Genomic DNA, 18,285 nt, shown 5'->3' with positions numbered 1-18,285 from the left:
AAGACCCAATGGATTACAAACAATCACAGGTCACAGGCGATTTACTAGCACGCTAGCTGCATCACTGCATCACGAAATGTAGGGAAAGACAGAATGGAGGTGGAAATTATTTTCAATATCATAACCGTGCATTAGAAATGGACATGTTGATCCGTACTGCTGTTACGCATTCAGAATTAGGATTATTTAACCTCACAATTATCTCTGGGTGAGTAATCCTAATCTGGCCTGGACCAATAAACTCACAGATAGCCTTTACAAAGCCTGGCTGTTAACCTACATGCCGGGCCATTTGTGCTATAATTTGATCCTTCCTGCAATTATATTACGTCTAATATAACTGATTTGTATCCTCACTGACTGGACAGATTATCCCTAAAAAACAGCCGGGTTACAACTGTTGTTCTGTGAGATCTGTGTAGTGTTGCATGGCAAAAGGGTGTGTCTAGAGAGCTGATTGTGATATGCGAGGTTAGCTGGGGTATGAGGTAGGCCTATGTACTGTAGCTATAGGGTACTAGCCACAACATCTGTGGCTGCCTATCCGTCACACTTTGCACTTTGATTCAAAGCAAACAACTAGACTGCCTCATACAATACTAAACTCCAATCGTAACATTTAGAGTAAAACATCAAATGAAATATTCCAGGCTAGATGGCTGCAACAGAAGTAAAGATTATGTTCAGAGTCTGGCTGCAGTGATTTCAGACCGATGTGATTTCTGTCAGGTCCAGAGAGGATGATGAGGACCAGTGGAAAGAGGAAGGTGCAGTGAACCAGTCACATATGACAATTCTCTTTTATCTAGTGCAGGTATTCCCAAACTGGGGTACGCCAAATAAAAATGTGATTCACATTTTTTTTATATATACAGTTGAAGTCAGAAGTTTACATACACTTAGGTTGGAGTCATTAAAACTCATTTTTAAATCTCTCCACAAATTTCTTGTTCACAAACTATAGTTTTGGCAAGTCGGTTAGGACATCTACTTTGTGCATGACACAAGTAATATTTGCAACAATTGTTTACAGACAGATTATTTCACTTATAATTCATTGTATCAAAATTCCAGTGGGTCAGAAGTTTACATACACTAAATTGACTGTGCCTTTAAACAGCTTGGAAAATTCCAGAAAATGATGTCATGGCTTTAGAAGCTTGTGATAGGCTAATTGACATCATTTGAGTCAATTGGAGGTGTACCTGTGGATGTATTTCAAGGCCTACCTTCAAACGCAGTGCCTCTTTGCTTGACATCATGCAAAAATAAAAATAAATCAAAATCAAAAAATTGTAGACCTCCACAAGTCTGGTTCATCCTTGGGAGCCTTAATGTACCACGTTCATGTGTACAAACAATAGTACGCAAGTATAAACACCATGGGACCACACAGCCATCCTACAGCTCAGGAAGGAGATGAGTTCTGTCTCCTAGAGATGAACGTACTACGGTGCGAAATGTGCAAATCAATCAAAGAACAACAGCAAAGAAACTTGTGATGCTGGTTGTGATGCTTGTGATGCTGGTTGTGATGCTTGTGATGCTGGTTGAAACAGGTACAAAAGTATCTATATCCACAGTAAAACGAGTCCTATATCGACATAACCTGAAAGGCCGCTCAGCAAGGAAGAAGCCACTACCACCATTAAAAAAGCCAGACTACGGATTGCAACTGCACATGGGGACAGAGATCGTACTTTTTGGTGTCTGATGAAAAAAAATAGAACTGCTTGGCCATAATGACCATCGTTATGTTTGTAGCAAAAAGGGGGAAGCTTGCAAGCTGAAGAACACCATCCCAACCGTAAAGCATGGGGGTGGCAGCATCATGTTGTGGGGGTGCTTTGCTGCAGGAGGGACTGGTGCACTTCACAAAATAGATGACATCATGAGGTAGAAAATTATGTGGATATATTGAAGCAACATCTCAAGACATCAGTCAGGAAGTTAAAGCTTGTTCGCAAATGGGTCTTTCAACTGGACAATGACCCCAAGCAAATGGACAATGACCCCAAGTTGTGGCAAAATGGCTTAAGGACAACAAAGTCAAGGTATTGGAGAGGCCATCACAAAGCCGACCTCAACCCTATGGAAAATTTGTGGGCAGAACTAAAAAAGCGTGTGCGAGCAAGGAGGCCTACAAACCTGACTCAGTTACACCAGCTCTGTCAGGAGGAATTGACCAAAATTCACCCAACTTATTGTGGGAAGTTTGTGGAAGGCCACCTGAAACGTTTGACCTAAGTTAAACAATTTAAAGGCAACACTACCAAATACTAATTGAGTGTATGTAAACTTCTGACCCGCTGGGAATGTGATGAAAGAAATAAAGCTGAAATAAATAATTCTCTCTACTGTTGTTCTGACATTACACATTCATAAAATAAAGTGATGATCCTAACTGACCTAAGACAGGGAATTTTTACTAGGATTAAATTTCAGGAATTGTGAAAAACTGAGTTTAAATGTATTTGTCTAAGGTGTAAGTAAACTTCAGACTTTTACTGTATAAATACAAAATAAAAAATGTCTTCCCCTTTTCAAACAGTACATTTATATTTTCCAATGGGGCTATACATTTGAGTAGCCTTGTTTCACTGCCAAAAATAAAATTGAACCATCTAGTGTTCAGAGAAATAACAACACAATGTCAACTACAGATAGCCTAGTAAAATAATTAACATCCAATCACATTAACCGTTACTGTCACGTTCTGACCTTAGTTCCTTTTTTATGTCTCTATTTTTGTTTGGTCAGGGCGTGAGCATTCTATGTTTTGTTCTGTGTGTTGTATTTCTATGTGTTTGGCCTGGTATGGTTTCCAATCAGAGGCAGCTGTCAATCGTTGTCTCTGATTGAGGACCATACTTAGCCTGTTCCCACCTGTATGTGGGTAGTTGTTTCCTGTTTTGTCACCTGATAGGGCTGGGTTTTTGTGTGTGTGTGTGTGTGTGTGTGTGTGTTTTCACCTTTGTTATTTTGTGTTCAGATTAATAAAGTTAACATTGACACGTACCACGCTGCATTTTGGTCCGATCATTCATATTCCTCATCAGACGATGCCGAGAATCGTTACAGTTACTCTCTCGCGGGAAACCTTCAGTCTTGCGCAGACGAAATATGACAATTTGAAAAATAAGCCATGGCAGTTTTTTGATCGAAAATAAAGACGACTTTCGAGTAGTAAGACATGTATAAAAGCAACAGATTACATTAATAAAAAGGGGCTAGAAATGTCTTATATGGTGAGCTACTGAGTGGCTAGGACAGGCAAGCCGCATACTATTGTGGAGGACTTCATTCTTCCTGCTGCCGCGGATATGGCTGGCACAATGCTGGGGGAAAAGGCCCAAAAAATGACACAGACAATGCCTTCATCAAACAACAGGACGCATCAATGAAATGGCAGGAGATGTTTTGAAACAATTACATTTTTGCATACATGCCAGTGAATTACATGCGTTACAGCTGGATGAGTTAACAGACGTGGCGGGCCTGGCACAGCTCCTGGTATTTATCTGTTACGTTTATTGGGGGTCAATTAAGGAAACCAGAACAACATGAGAGGGTATTTTTTAAGTACTGGACAGTTTTGTGACATCAAATGGACTTTGGTGGTCAAGATGTGTTGGTATCTGTACTGATGGTGCAAAAGCCATGACAGGGAGACATAGTGGAATGGTAACACGCATGCAAGTATTTGATCCCGACGCCACTTGGGTACACGGCAGCATCCACTGAGAGGCTCTTGCTGCCAAGGGAATTCCTGACAGCTTGAAAGACGTTTTGGTCACTACAGTGAAAATGGTTAACTTTGTTAAAGCAAGGCCACTGAACTCATGTGTATTTTCTGCATTATGCAATGATATGGGCTGCGACCATGTAACTCTTTTACAACATACAGAAGTGTGCTGGTTATCAAGGGGCAAAGTACTGAAACGACTGAATCGTCTTTTTGAATTGAGAGACGAGCTTAAAGTTTTCTTTACTGACCATCATTTTCACGTCTGACCGCTTGCATGATGAGTTTCTCACACGACTGGCCTATCTGGGTGATGTTTTTTCTCTCCTGAATGATCTGAATCTAGGATTACAGGGACTCTCTGCAACTATATTCAATGTGCGGGACAAAATTGAGGCTCTGATTAAGAAGCTGGAGCTCTTCTCTGTCTGCATTAACAAGGACAACACACAGATCTTTCCATCATTGTATGATTTTTGTGTGCAAATTAACTCAAGCTTATGGACAATTTCAAATGTGATATAGCGAAGCACCTGAGTGAGCTAGGTGCGCAATTACGCAGGTACTTTCCCCGAAAGAAACAACTGGATTATCCCTAACTCGTTATCCCTTTCATGTCTTGCCTCCAGTCCACTTACCAATATCTGAACAAGAGAGCCTCATCGAAATTGCAACAAGCGGTTCTGTGAAAACTTTGTTTAATCAGAAGCTACTGCCAGATTTCTGGATAGGGCTGCGCTCAGAGTTTCTTGCCTTGTTAAATCACGCTGTTAAGACACTGATGCCCCTTGCAACCACGTACTGTACCTATGTGAGAGTGGATTCTCGGCCCTCACTAGCATGAAAACTAAATACAGGCACAGACTGTGTATGGAAAATGATTTCAGACTGAGACTCTCTCCAATACAACCCAACATTTCAGAGTTATGTGCATCCTTTTAAGCACACCCTTCTCATTGACCTGTGGGGAGTTATTCTCCATTTCTGATGAACAAATAAGGTTTTATATGTAAGATGTCTAAATTAAGAGCAAAATGATTGATTATTATAATATTATTATTTGTGTCCTGGTCCTATAAGAGCTCTTTGTCACTTCCCGCGAGCAGGGTTGTGACAAAAACTCGCACTCATTCTTATGTTTAATAAATGTATCGTATAGTGTGTGTCGCAGGCTTACAATGATGGCAAAAAACAACATTTGAGAGTGCGCTGACCCTGGTGCTAGAGGGGGTACGCAGCTGGAGGTTGAATGTTTGAAGGGGTACAGGACTATACAAAGTTTGGGAACCACTGATCTAGTGGAACCACAAATAATTTAACAGCAGCGCACTTCAGCTAATGGAAGTATTCATGATCCCTGTAATGTTACTCCCAGACAGCAACACGTACCTGAGGCTGAGGGACGGGAAAGGAAGGAGGGCAAGCTAGAGGAAGTAGAACGAGGACTCAACTCTGTGCGAACCTCTGTGGTCCACCTGCCATATGGGACTATGGCTGCATCCCAAATGGCACCATATTCCCTTCATAGTGCACTAATTTTGATCAGGGCCCTTTGCACTATATAGGGAATAGGATGCCATTTGGGACATGGCCTGCAGGATGTTCAACTCTATTTAAAACCCTCTGTGGTACACTTGTCATATATGCTACAATCCATTTAATGTTTCTATTAAAAGGCCTTTCTATTGACCCGGTTCAAAAGCAGTGCAGATGTCAAGGACTGACCGTGGACATGTTCTATTCGCAGTGGTTGTATAAGACATCCGCGTGTGTGTGAATGTGAGTGTGTGGCCTACAGACTGCTGCCGACCCTCTCTCAGTTTCTCGTCAGTATCAGGATATGGTTAACGTGGTGTGTTTCCTATTACGTCAGCGGAGTGTGTGTGTGTGTGTGTCCTGCGTGGCACTGTGGTGTCATTGTTGAAAGGATTAGAGTTGCTGTAATGTTTCCCAGCTGTTCTCTCTCTCTCAATATAAATCACTCTACACATAAGTTAATGTTGCTTCCTTGCCGAATTTCACTTATCCCATATTTTTCACAGGTTTGATAGAGTTCAAATCTTCAAACTGATTTTTGCAATGTTTTGCACTTTTTTATCCAATTTGACTCAATCACTTTTTATTTAAATAAATAAGAAAAAAAGGCACTGATTCTACAACAACTAGGTTCATGTTAATTCAAAATAAGATGCTGACACTACAACAACTAGGTTCATGTTAATTCAAAATAAGACACAAAATAAGATGCTGGTTCATGTTAATTCAAAATAAGATTCATGCTACTACAACAACTAGGTTCATGTTAATTCAAAATAAGATGCTGACGCTACAACAACTAGGTTCATGTTAATTCAAAATAAGACACTGATTCTACAACAACTAGGTTCATGTTAATTCAAAATAAGATGTTAATTCTGACGCTACAACAACTAGGTTCATGTTAATGTTAATTCAAAATAAGACACTGATGTTAATTCAAAATAAGATGCTGACGCTACAACAACTAGGTTCATGTTAATTCAAAATAAGATGCTGAACAACTAGGTTCATGTTAATTCAAAATAAGACGCTGATGCTACAACAACTAGGTTCATGTTAATTCAAAATAAGACACATGTTAATTCAAAATAAGAACAACTAGGTTCATGTTAATTCTACAAACAACTAGGTTCATGTTAATTCAAAATAAGATGACGCTACAACAACTAGGTTCATGTTAATTCAAAATAAGACGCTGACACAACAACTAGGTTCAAAATAAGTTAACAACAACTTTAATGTTAATTCAAAATAAGACGCTGACGCTACAACAACTAGGTTCATGTTAATTCAAAATAAGATGCTGACGCTACAACAACTAGGTTCATGTTAATTGAAAATAAGATGCTGACGCTACAACAACTAGGTTCATGTTAATTCAAAATAAGATGCTGACGCTACAACAACTAGGTTCATGTTAATTCAAAATAAGACGCTGACGCTACAACAACTAGGTTCAAAATGTTAATTTCATGTTAAAAAATAAGATGCTGACGCTACAACAACTAGGTTCATGTTAATTCAAAATAAGATGCTGAAGGTTATGTTAATTCAAAATAAGATGCTGACGCTACAACAACTAGGTTCATGTTAATTTCAAAATAAGACGCTGACGCTACAACAACTAGGTTCATGTTAATTCAAAATAAGACGCTGTTAATTCAAAATAAGACACTACAACAACTAGGTTCATGTTAATTGAAAAAATAAGATGCTGCTACAACAACTAGGTTCATGTTAATTCAAAATAAGACTGACTACAACAACTAGGTTCATGTTAATTTCATGAAAAAAATAAGACGCTGACGCTACAACAACTAGGTTCATGTTAATTGAAAATAAGATGCTACAACAACTAGGTTCATGTTAATTCAAAATAAGATGCTACAACAACTAGGTTCATGTTAATTCAAAAATAAGACGCTGACACTTAATTCACAACAACTAGGTTCATGTTAATTGAAAATAAGACGCTGACGCTACAACAACTAGGTTCATGTTAATTGAAAAGAAGGTGCTGACGCTGATGCTACAACAACTAGGTTCATGTTAATTGAAAATAAGATGCTGACGCTACAACAACTAGGTTCATGTTAATTCAAAATAAGATGCTGACACTACAACAACTAGGTTCATGTTAATTCAAAATAAGATGCTGACACTACAACAACTAGGTTCATGTTAATTCAAAATAAGACGCTGACGCTACAACAACTAGGTTCATGTTAATTCAAAATAAGACGCTGACGCTACAACAACTAGGTTCATGTTAATTGAAAAGAAGGTGCTGATGCTACAACAACTAAGGTAATATTGAGCGGGAAAGTGATTAAGGACTCAAATGTGAGAGAAAGACGACATGAGGCATTATTTTCCCAGTCAATGTCAGGCAGCATGTCTACTTTGAATCAAGGTGTGGCAGTACAGTCACAACTGTCTGTGGGCAATTTTAATTGAGGCGAAAAGTGATTAAGTACCTTCTGAAATTCAAAAATCAAATGTAAAAAAAATACAACCGCATCATTGTCAGTGGTAACTAAGATTCAACAGATCATCTCACTGAAACTCTGATGTCAAGAATTCCCTGAATAATTAAAACACATATATATTTAACCAGGACCTGCATGAGTAAGCTAAAACACTAAAAGATTCACTCAACTCAGAACCCACAAGAAAAGCTGTTTTTCCCTGTAAACCACATTGACAGTTTGTAGGTTGAGGAATAGTATGTCAGTCTCTCGTCTAGAACCGCGGAGATAGTAAAAGGGCCAGAAAAAGATATCAGGAACCAGAAAAAGATATCAACAGAGGAAAAGGTGGTAAAGTTAATCACATAATACAAAGGTTCAACTGAGGTTATAGCCCACTGGGCACAAACATCCGTTTAACGTCTAGTTTTGATGTACATTTTGACCGGGAGACCCATGAGGCGGCGCACAATTGGTCCAGCGTCATCTGGGTTAGGGGAGGGTATGGCTGGCCGGGATGCCTTTGTCCCATCTCGCTCTAGCGACTCCTGTGGCGGGCCGGGTGCATGCAAGCTGACTCCGGTCATCAGTTGTGCAGTGTTTCCTCCGACACATTGGTGTGGCTGGCTTTCAGGTTAAGCAAGCCATGTGTCAAGAAGCAGTCCGGCTTGGCAGGGTTGTGTTTCGGAGGACGCATGGCTCTTGACCTTTGCATACTAAAACTCCTGTGATAAATAAATACATGTAAAACTGAAAATGTATCAGCTGTTGCATTTTGAAGTTAGAAACACTCCTGATTGGATCAGTATCCAGCTCTTGCTGTGTGTGTAGTTAACAGGCTTTTTCTTAACCTGTTGTTTAATGAAAGTTCTGGTACTGAGCTGCTGCTTGGCCTGCCTAGAGTGCCAGGTGGATGGGATTTGCAGTTTTGCAATATTCTATTGGTTTCATTGCACCAGGCAAGATCAATCAAACACCAGCTTAAGTATTTGAAATGTGAAATTATTCCAAGCAGTGGACTTACAGATCAGTGTCTGGCAGGGACCACACTTTGGCTCCACATTACAGCCTTAGGAACAAGAGGATGTTACAGACTGTGTCTGTTCAGTCAGTGGCTACAGTAGCAATGTAGCACCCACTCAGAGAGAGAAAGCAGACTGGGCACGGGTCTATTTTTCAAAATACACCTTATTTTAACTTCTCATCCAGGATACAGTGCATTCGTAAGATATTCAGACCCCTTGACTTTTTCCCACATTTATTTACATCACAGCCTTATTCTAAAATGTATTAAGTACAGTGGGGCAAAAAAGTATTTAGTCAGCCACCAATTGTGCAAGTTCTCCCACTTAAAAAGATGAGAGGCCTGTCATTTTCATCATAGGTCCACTTCAACCATGACAGACAAAATGAGAGAAAAAAAATCCAGAAAATCACATTGTAGGATTTTTTATGAATGTATTTGCAAAATATGGTGGAAAATAAGTATTTGGTCAATAATAAAAGTTTATCTCAATACTTTGTTATATACCCTTTGTTGGCAATGACAGAGGTCAAACGTTTTCTGTAAGTCTTCACAAGGTTTTCACACACTGTAGCTGGTATTTTGGCCCATTCCTCCATGCAGATCTCCTCTAGAGCAGTGATGTTTTGGGGCTGTTGCAGGGCAACATGGACTTTCAACTCCCTCCAAAGATTTTTTATGGGGTTGAGATCTGGAGACTGGCTAGGCCACTCCAGGACCTTGAAATGCTTCTTACGAAGCCACTCCTTCGTTGCCCGGACGGTGTGTTTGGGATCATTGTCATGCTTAAAGACCCGGCCATGTTTCATCTTCAATGCCCTTGCTGATGGAAGGAGGTTTTCAATCAAAATCTCACGATACATGGCCCCAGTCATTCTTTCCTTTACACGGATCAGTCGTCCTGGTCCCTTTGCAGAAAAACAGCCCCAAAGCATGATGTTTCCACCCCCATGCTTCACAGTAGGTATGGTGTTCTTTGGATGCAACTCAGCATTCTTTGTCCTCCAAACATGACGAGCTGAGTTTTTACCAAAAAGTTATATTTTGGTTTCAGCTGACCATATGACATTCTCCCAATCTTCTTCTGGATCATCCAAAATGGATTTTTGCTCACCGTTCTTGTGATCATTTTGACCCCATGGGGTGAGATCTTGCGTGGAGCCCCAGATCGAGGGAGATTATCAGTGGTCTTGTATGTCTTCCATTTCCTAATAATTGCTCCCACAGTTGATTTCTTCAAACCAAGCTGCTTACCTATTGCAGATTCAGTCTTCCCAGCCTGGTGCAGGTCTACAATTGTGTTTCTGGTGTCCTTTGACAGCTCTTTGGTCTTGGCCATAATGGAGTTTGGAGTGTGACTGTTTGAGGTTGTGGACAGGTGTCTTTTATACTGATAACAAGTTCAAACAGGTGCCAATAATACAGGTAACGAGTGGAGGACAGAGGAGCCTCTTAAAGAAGAAGTTACAGGTCTGTGAGAGCCAGAAATCTTGCTTGTTTGTAGGTGACCATATACTTATTTTCCACCATAATTTGCAAATAATTTCATTAAAACTCCAACAATGTGATTTTCTCGATTTTTTTTTCTCATTTTGTCTGTCATAGTTGAAGTGGACCTATGATGAAAATTACAAGGCCTCTCTCATCTTTTTAAGTGGGTTAAGTGGGAGAACTTGCACAATTGGTGGCTGACTAAATACTTTTTTGCCCCACTGTAAGTAAAATTCTGCATCAATCTACACACAATAGTCAATAATGACAAAGTGAAAAAAGGTTTTAGAAATATTAGCAAATTTATAAAACACAAAAAATTGAAATACCTTATTTACATAAGCATTCAGAACCTTTGCTATGAGACTCGAAATTGAGCTCAGGTGCAACTTGTTTCCATTGATCATCCTTGAGATGTTTCCACTTGATTGGAGTCCACTTGTGGTAAATTAAAGTTATTGGACATGATTTGGAAAGGCACCCACCTGTCTATATAAGGTCCCACAGTTGACAGCTCATGTCAGAGCAAAAACCAAGCCATGAGGTCGAAGGAACTGTCCGTAGAGCTCTGAGACAGAATTGTGTCGAAGCACTGATCTGGGAAAGGGTACCAAAACATTTCTGCAGCATTGAAGGTCCCCAAGAACACAATGGCCTCCATCGTTCTTAAATGGAAGAAGTGTGGGACCACCAAGACTCTTCCTAGAGCTGGCCACCCGGCCAAACTGAGCAATCAGGGGAGAGGGGCCTTGGTCAGGGAGGTGACCAAGAACCCGATGGTCACTCTGACAGAGCACCAGAGTTCCTCTGTGGAGATGGGAGAACCTTCCAGAAGGGCTGGACAACCATCTCTGCAGCACTCCACCAATCAGGTCTTTATGATAGAGTGGCCAGATAGACAGTAAAAAGGCACATGACAGCCCACTTGGAGTTTGCCAAAAGACACTTAAAAGGGCTCTCAGAACCATGAGAAACAAGATTCTCTGGTCTGATGAAAGCAAGATTGAACTCTTTAGACTGAATGCCAAGTGTCACATCTGGATGAAACCTGGCACCATGCCTACAGTGAAGCATGGTGGTGGTGGCAGCATCATGCTGTGGCAATGTTTTTCAGTGGCAGGGACTATGAGACTAGTCAGGAGAAAGATGAATGGAGCAAAGTACAGATAGATTCTTGATGAAAACCTGCTCCAGAGCTCTCAGGACCTCCGAATGGGCCGAAGGTTCACCTTCTAACAGGACAACGACCCGAAGCACACAGCCAAGACAATGCAGGAGTGGCTTCTGGACAAGTCTATGAATGTCCTTGAGTGGCCCAGCCAGAGCCCAGACTTGAACCCTATCGAACATCTCTGGAAAGACCTGAAAATATCTGTGCAGCGGCACTCCCAATCCAACCTGACATAGCTTGAGTGGATCTGCAGAGAAAAATGTGAGAAACTCCCCAAATACAGGTGTGCCAAGCTTGTAGCGTCATACCCAAGAAGACTCGAGGCTGTAATCGCTGCCATGTGCTTCAACAAAGTAATGAGTAAAGGGTCTGAATACTTATGTCAATGTGATATTTCAGTTTTTTATTTTTAATAAATGTGCCAACATTTCAAAAACCTGATTTTGCTTTGTCATTATGGGTTATTGTGTGTAGATTGATGAGGGGAAAAAAACATACAGGCTGTAACGTAACAAAATGTGGAAAATGTGAAGGGGTCTGAATGCTTTCCGAATGCACTGTATGTCCTGTCCTGTTAGTGGTTCTGGCATGTCTCAGTCGATGCTTGTTATGTTACGGCCTTGCCTCCTAGACCCGTATTCACAATGAGTCTCAGAGTAGGGGGTGCTAATCTAGGATCAGTTTAGTCTTTAAAATCGTAATGAATAAGAGTGGGGACCTGATTCTATACTGTACATCGACACTCCTACTCTGAGACAGGCCCTCATCTTTTCTGCTACCTGCTGTGCTGTTTTTACTATGTGTTCATTCTACTGGTAGCGTGACTATATTTGAGGTATTGCATATCGTTCCATAATAGTGTAGAGTCAAGAAACTCGTGACACATAAATTAGACGTCATGTACTGAAGCGCAAAGTTACATCCCTTGACGATCTGTATTGCCTTTGCAATGAGTACACATCTTAATGTTTTAGATTAGAAGCTGTGGAATATGAACTTTAATTCCTGACAAGAAGAAAATGTCAAAATTAGCATATATCCTGCAAGTCCGTGGCAGTGTACTAGCTGTGCTATGGCAGTGTACTAGCTGTGCCATGGCAGTGTACTAGCTGTGCCATGCTGGGTCAGGGGTTAGCATTAGCATTTTGATAAAGACATGCATAAAGAGAGCTTAGTTAGGGGATGTCATGCCAGTGAACCACACAGTATTGTGGCCAATGAGACAACCTGACAAGACCAGAAGCAGGGGAGCAATTAAAAGGCCACTTGAAAGAAAGAACCATAGGGCGAAATAAGATGTTTAAATCTGAGGTGAAATGGAAGTAGTAACTAAAACAAACATGCAAGACAAAAATAAAAAGTCATGTGTAATTCTGTGTGGTTCAGTTAATAAGAGCAAGGTCCTAGCAACTCCAGGGTTATGGGTTCAATTCCCTCTGGGGTCACATATAAAAAATATATGCACTTGTGGTACTGTAAGTTGCTTTGGATAAAAGCATCAGCTAAATGGCATATCAAAGTATGTAGCACAGATTTCACACATCAAATCTCTATTGGATGTTTTCAGGCAGACAGTGTTCCTTTTCACTGTCTGTTTCTCCTGAAATAGGACCTAACGCCCTAGTCCTGTCAGGAACGACACTGTATGATTCATTACCCCTTTAGAAAGAAAGAAGGAGACTACTTCTTTCTTTCTCTTCTTTTCCTCTACCTTCCAGCCTTGTCCTCCCCTCCATCCTGCCATACTGAACAAAAATATAAATGCAACATGCAACAATTTTAAAGATTTTAACTGTGTTACAGTTTATATGAGGAAATCAGTCAATTGAAGTCACATAATGATGCCCTAATCTATGGAGTTCACATGACTGGGAATACAGATATGCATCTGTCAGTTACAGATACCTTAAAAGAAATGGGCCTTCCCTCCATCTTTCTCTCCATCCCTCCATCCTAGGCAATATCCCAATTGGCACCCTATTCACTATATAGGTATATATTAAATAGGGAATGGGGTGCCATTTCGGATGCAGACACAGTCTCCTGGTTATCATTTGTTAAACCCTGTAGAGACGTGCTGTAGAGGTGTGGTGGCAATGTATTCGTTTCTGCCCCATTCCTGACCACTTTACAAGAGGCAGCCCCTGGGCTCAGCTTCACCAGGAGTAAAAATAGGCCTAAATATAAAATGTGAATATATTTGCTGCATTCACAGATAGAAAGAAAAAAAGAGAGCGAGAGAGAGAGAGAGAGTTGTGTGTGTAAACATATTTTATATTCAAACCAACCAACAATTCATTCCCCTTCGTTAACAGTTTGTATAATGATGTAACCTTGACCAGAAAACATCTTACAGTTAGCTCATGGAAGTAATGTACCAAATGCATTGAAAAGTTGATTACTGTCAGCATCACTCATACATATAATACCTAGAAAGTGGGTGTGAAACAGTGGTGTTGTGCTCCTAGACAAGGCTCATCATATCATTGTCAACATTGTCAATCGCATTGCTTCCAATACAGTGAGAATGATTACAACCACAGCTACATGAGAGAACAGGTGGAGGGCTGAGGAGGATATACAGAGCTGTGTCCCATAAGGCTCTCGTAAAAAGTAGTGCACTATATAGGGCAGGCCTGGGCAATTCCAGTCCTCTGGCCCTAACTGGTGTCACACTTTTGCCCCAGCCCCAGCTAACACACCTGACTCCAACAATCAACTAATCATGATCTTCAGTTAAAAATGCAGTTAGTTTAAATCAGGTGTGTTTGTTAGGGATGGGGGAAAAGTGTTACCCCCGAGGACTGGAATTGCCCAGGCCTGATATAGGGAAGAGGGTTCCATTTGGGATCCAGACTGTTTTTCAGTATCCTATAGCTCACCTTCACACTGAGATGGAGGCTCTATAAATCATACCAGACAGAATGGGACTAATTACAGTCTGCACCCTATTCCCTATATAGTGCACTAAAAGAAAACACTAAAATGCATTTGAAAGATTTAAAATATAATTTTCACCCAAGTCTGCCAGTCAAAGCCATCTCATCTCACTGCACAGCCGCAGCAGTCAAACAACAGGGACAGGGATAGGGACAGGGGAAGGGACAGGGATCACATATGCCTATCCTATCCTAAGAGTTAGCACAGTAGCAAAGTGTGCCGAAATAATAGCTGTTGACTTTATTATAGATGCGATTAAAGCCCCAATCCTGAGTTTGTGTTTCATCCCCACACCACTTGATTTGGAATTGAGGAATTGTGCTGGGGATAATAGGAGTTATAGATAAAAGGAGTGTCAGTCCATGAGATTGGCATGATAGTTTGCAACTGAATAAAGCCTGTCCATTTTGTTACAATGAATACAACCATTCCCTCTCTCTGTCTCTCTCTGTCCCCCCACACACGCAGGCACACACACACACACCTTTCATTGCCCCACCCACTCAATAAAATCTCTCTGTACTCCATTGGTGTCGTCAATAAGCAACCATGACAAAACAATGTGCTCCTCCTCAACCTGCCTGGCAAGACTGATGGTTGGTAGCTGGTTAGACAGGTGGCAGAACAACACGCTCAGAACATGCCAGGTCACCAGGCCACAGATAGATCAGGCCCTAATCAGTCTGTCAATGCAAAATACACACCACACACACAGGCATGCACAAGCACACATACACATAAAAACACACACACGGACCCACAGATACTGCATAAAACGTATATAACAAATGTTTGTGACTTGGTATTTGGTATGTTATTTTGGTATTTTATTAGGATCCCCATTAGCCGTTGCAAAAGAAGAAGCTACTCTTCCTGGGGTCCACACAAAACATGAAACATAATACAGAATGACATAATACAGAACATCATTAGACAAGAACAGCTCAAGGACAGAACTAAATCACTTTTTTCCCATTCTATCCTGCAATAAATCGTGTATAGAAAATGATCTGTCAATGTCAGACAAGGTTAAAAAAGTGAATACAGCTATTGGTGATTGCTGCAGTCTCCTCCACTTATTCTAACATTTTCAAACAGCATTCTGGGCACTGTAGGCAAAACGGTTCTCCCATTGAAACAAAACACATAGCCTAACAGACAACAAAACACATGACCTCACGTCGGAAAAATAGATTTGTATAAAGGAATGCAGCCCATTGATTGACAGCATTATCACTAGGCTACACAAAGCGAAACCGTTAGAAGACTGTCTGCGAAGACTGATAGGCTATCTCACGCATTGCCTACAATCAAGGTGGACTGACCTGCGCCAAACGATCATTGTAGCTGTAGAACCTAAAACCTAATAATTAGATGGAGAGATATATTTTTATTTGATTTCCTTCTTTTTTTGGAATAAATGCATGTCCTATTTAGCCACCAAGGAAATTATATACTTGACAAGAAGCCATCGATGTATTTCCTAACAGGTGGCAGATGAAGAAATAACCTCTACTGATGTATTAATAACACGTGCATTACAGGTCCGCAGAATATAAACTATGCACTACGATGCTCAGTTGACATAACTTGGTCGCATATCACAGAGCCGACAAGCGCACTTTCAAAATCTAATGACAAAGAATAAAGAAACGATTTTATTGCAATGTAAAACTTCCAGATAACTTTTACTTCAGAAAATAGCTTCCAAAACTAGACTAATCTTAGCGTAAATTAAAGGAAAATGCCCCTTGTATATTATTTTAGTGAAAAGTGAAGAAATAAAATGGACTGGCTGCCGTATTAGTGGAAATAGAAATATGAAACTTCCCATTGACTCCATCTATTTACCTTGCACATTTTCGCTGTAAAATACAAGGAAATCCGATCGAATGCATTTCATAATCAATCACGTCTTGCAGTTTATTGACTTACCTGTGGTTAGGCTTGGGTGTCAGGAAAGTAAAACGGTCTCCGTTCTGTTCTTTCAGCTTGCCGGCCGGTTATTCCAAATGCCTTCTCCACTGACTAGCGCACCAAATATTTGACAGCGAGGAGCTGAGTAGTATTTTGCCAGCAGCACAAACAATGACGATACTTTCATATGGTAAAAAGGAAACTTTCAAAATAAAAGCCTGCATTTCAAAACATTGCAATATGGATACTCATTCAAATGATATTGAATTGGACTCTATGGCCACTTTTATTATGCCAACAAGAAAATACAATAACACATTTATGAAAACAAATCAAAATATGTTAAAAAAATAATTAAGACCAATAATGAACAAACACAAGGTATATGTACTGGTATGTTGTGAATATTGGGCTATAGAGATAACTTTTGTACTTGTATCAGCTAAAGTGGGGTGGAAAATACTCAGTAGGGTCTCTACTAACCAAATATGTTTAGTTTTGGAGGGGCACTGTATCGTACATACCCAGCAGCACTTAGTTCTCCACCCCTTCCATGGCCTCCAATGCAATACACTGTAATAGACTGTACATGGGATGCTAATTGGCTTGCAGAGAGAAAAATGTTCTACCTGTCTCAGTGGGGGTGGGAAATACTCAGTATGGTCTCTACTAACCAAATATGGTTAGTTTTGGGGGGGGGGACGGTGTTATAGATATGTATTTATTCTTGCATTTTATATTAATACCAAAACAATACATCCATGTACTCTTGTTGTCTTGCATATGAGTTTTTTTGCTTACCCTGTTTGCTTCCAGTGTGAAATAAAATGTAAACAAATTCATACACAATGTAAACCATGATGGGCTGGCCTAGATTAACCTAATGGTGATGGTAATGGGTGCACCTTTACACATTTAAATCAGCCCAAGGACCGCCTTGACATGTGCCAAAAAATCTGGTCAATCACGTCGCCAGACAAATATAATATAATTGAGATATAATCCTAGTAAAATCATGTTGCTATAGGTTTATATCACCCTAATTATGCATAGCCTTCCAACAATTTTCCTAAACCGACCTAGGACGCAATAAATCCGAAGGTTGGCCTCCTGAACTTGGGTTTTGGACTGATTCGTGGATCATAGCCCATCTCTCCAAATTGTAATTTGTGAGAAAATACAAGTGATTATTAGAAACTTCAATGTTTAGCATTCAACTTCCACACATAAAAGGCACTCTTGACATTCTTTTTAAGCAAATATTACAAAGGGAGAAGCACCACACACATGCAGTAAATGTGCAGCAATCAATCAACCACATTTATTCATAAAGCCCTTTTTACATCAGCAGATGTCACAAAGTGCTTATACAGAAACCCAGCCTAAAACACCAAACAGCAAGCAATGCAGTTGTAGAATCAGCAGCACTTAGTAGACAAAGAATTCGGACCAACACTACAGATATTTTTATACTTTATGATTCTCATGTAAGGTCACCACTGTAATACGAAACCCTGTATCCATATCTCGCTTTATTGATCTCTTTGCACTTGGCGAAGAGAAGTTGACCTTCAGATTGAGTAATCAGTAATCTGTCATTCAGGGGTAACCACCAAAAAAGTACACTACTGGGCACAGTTTATATTTGACTCTCTTAAGATTATCTCTATAGAATCTACAGACATTGAGGACACAGCAACAACTTTATTTTTATGAATTATGTCATGAGGGAGGGCCTTTACAGAATCTCTGATATAACTGCTTGACGAACATTTCATTACAAAATTATGGTAATTAATATGGAGTTGGTGCCCCCTTTGCTGCTATAACAGCCCCCACTCTTCTGGGAAGGCTTTTCACTAGATGTTGGAACATTGCTGCGGGGACTCCATTCAGCCACAAGAGCATTAGTGAGGTCGGGCACTGATGTTGGGCAATTAGTCCTGGCTTGCAGTCGGCGTTCCAATTCATCCCAAAGGTGTTCGATGGA

The 18,285-nt window shown here is 40.3% G+C and overlaps 1 protein-coding gene across 1 annotated transcript in view; it reads right to left on the bottom strand.

Moving 5' to 3' along the window:
• Nucleotides 1-16,441, bottom strand: part of znf385b (zinc finger protein 385B) — a 160,054-nt gene extending 143,613 nt beyond the window's left edge. The window contains exon 1 of the mRNA XM_024389610.2: nt 16,314-16,441. The gene's annotated coding sequence lies outside the window, so the exon portion shown is untranslated. The remainder of the gene's footprint in view (nt 1-16,313) is intronic.
• Nucleotides 16,442-18,285: the final 1,844 nt, after the last annotated feature.

The sequence above is a fragment of the Oncorhynchus tshawytscha genome, linkage group LG26, assembly GCF_018296145.1.
Source record: "Oncorhynchus tshawytscha isolate Ot180627B linkage group LG26, Otsh_v2.0, whole genome shotgun sequence".
In the NCBI taxonomy this organism is placed as follows: Eukaryota; Metazoa; Chordata; class Actinopteri; order Salmoniformes; family Salmonidae; genus Oncorhynchus; species Oncorhynchus tshawytscha.
The sequence above is the reverse complement of the archived record's forward strand: the minus strand, read 5'-3'. Positions and strand labels throughout refer to the sequence as shown.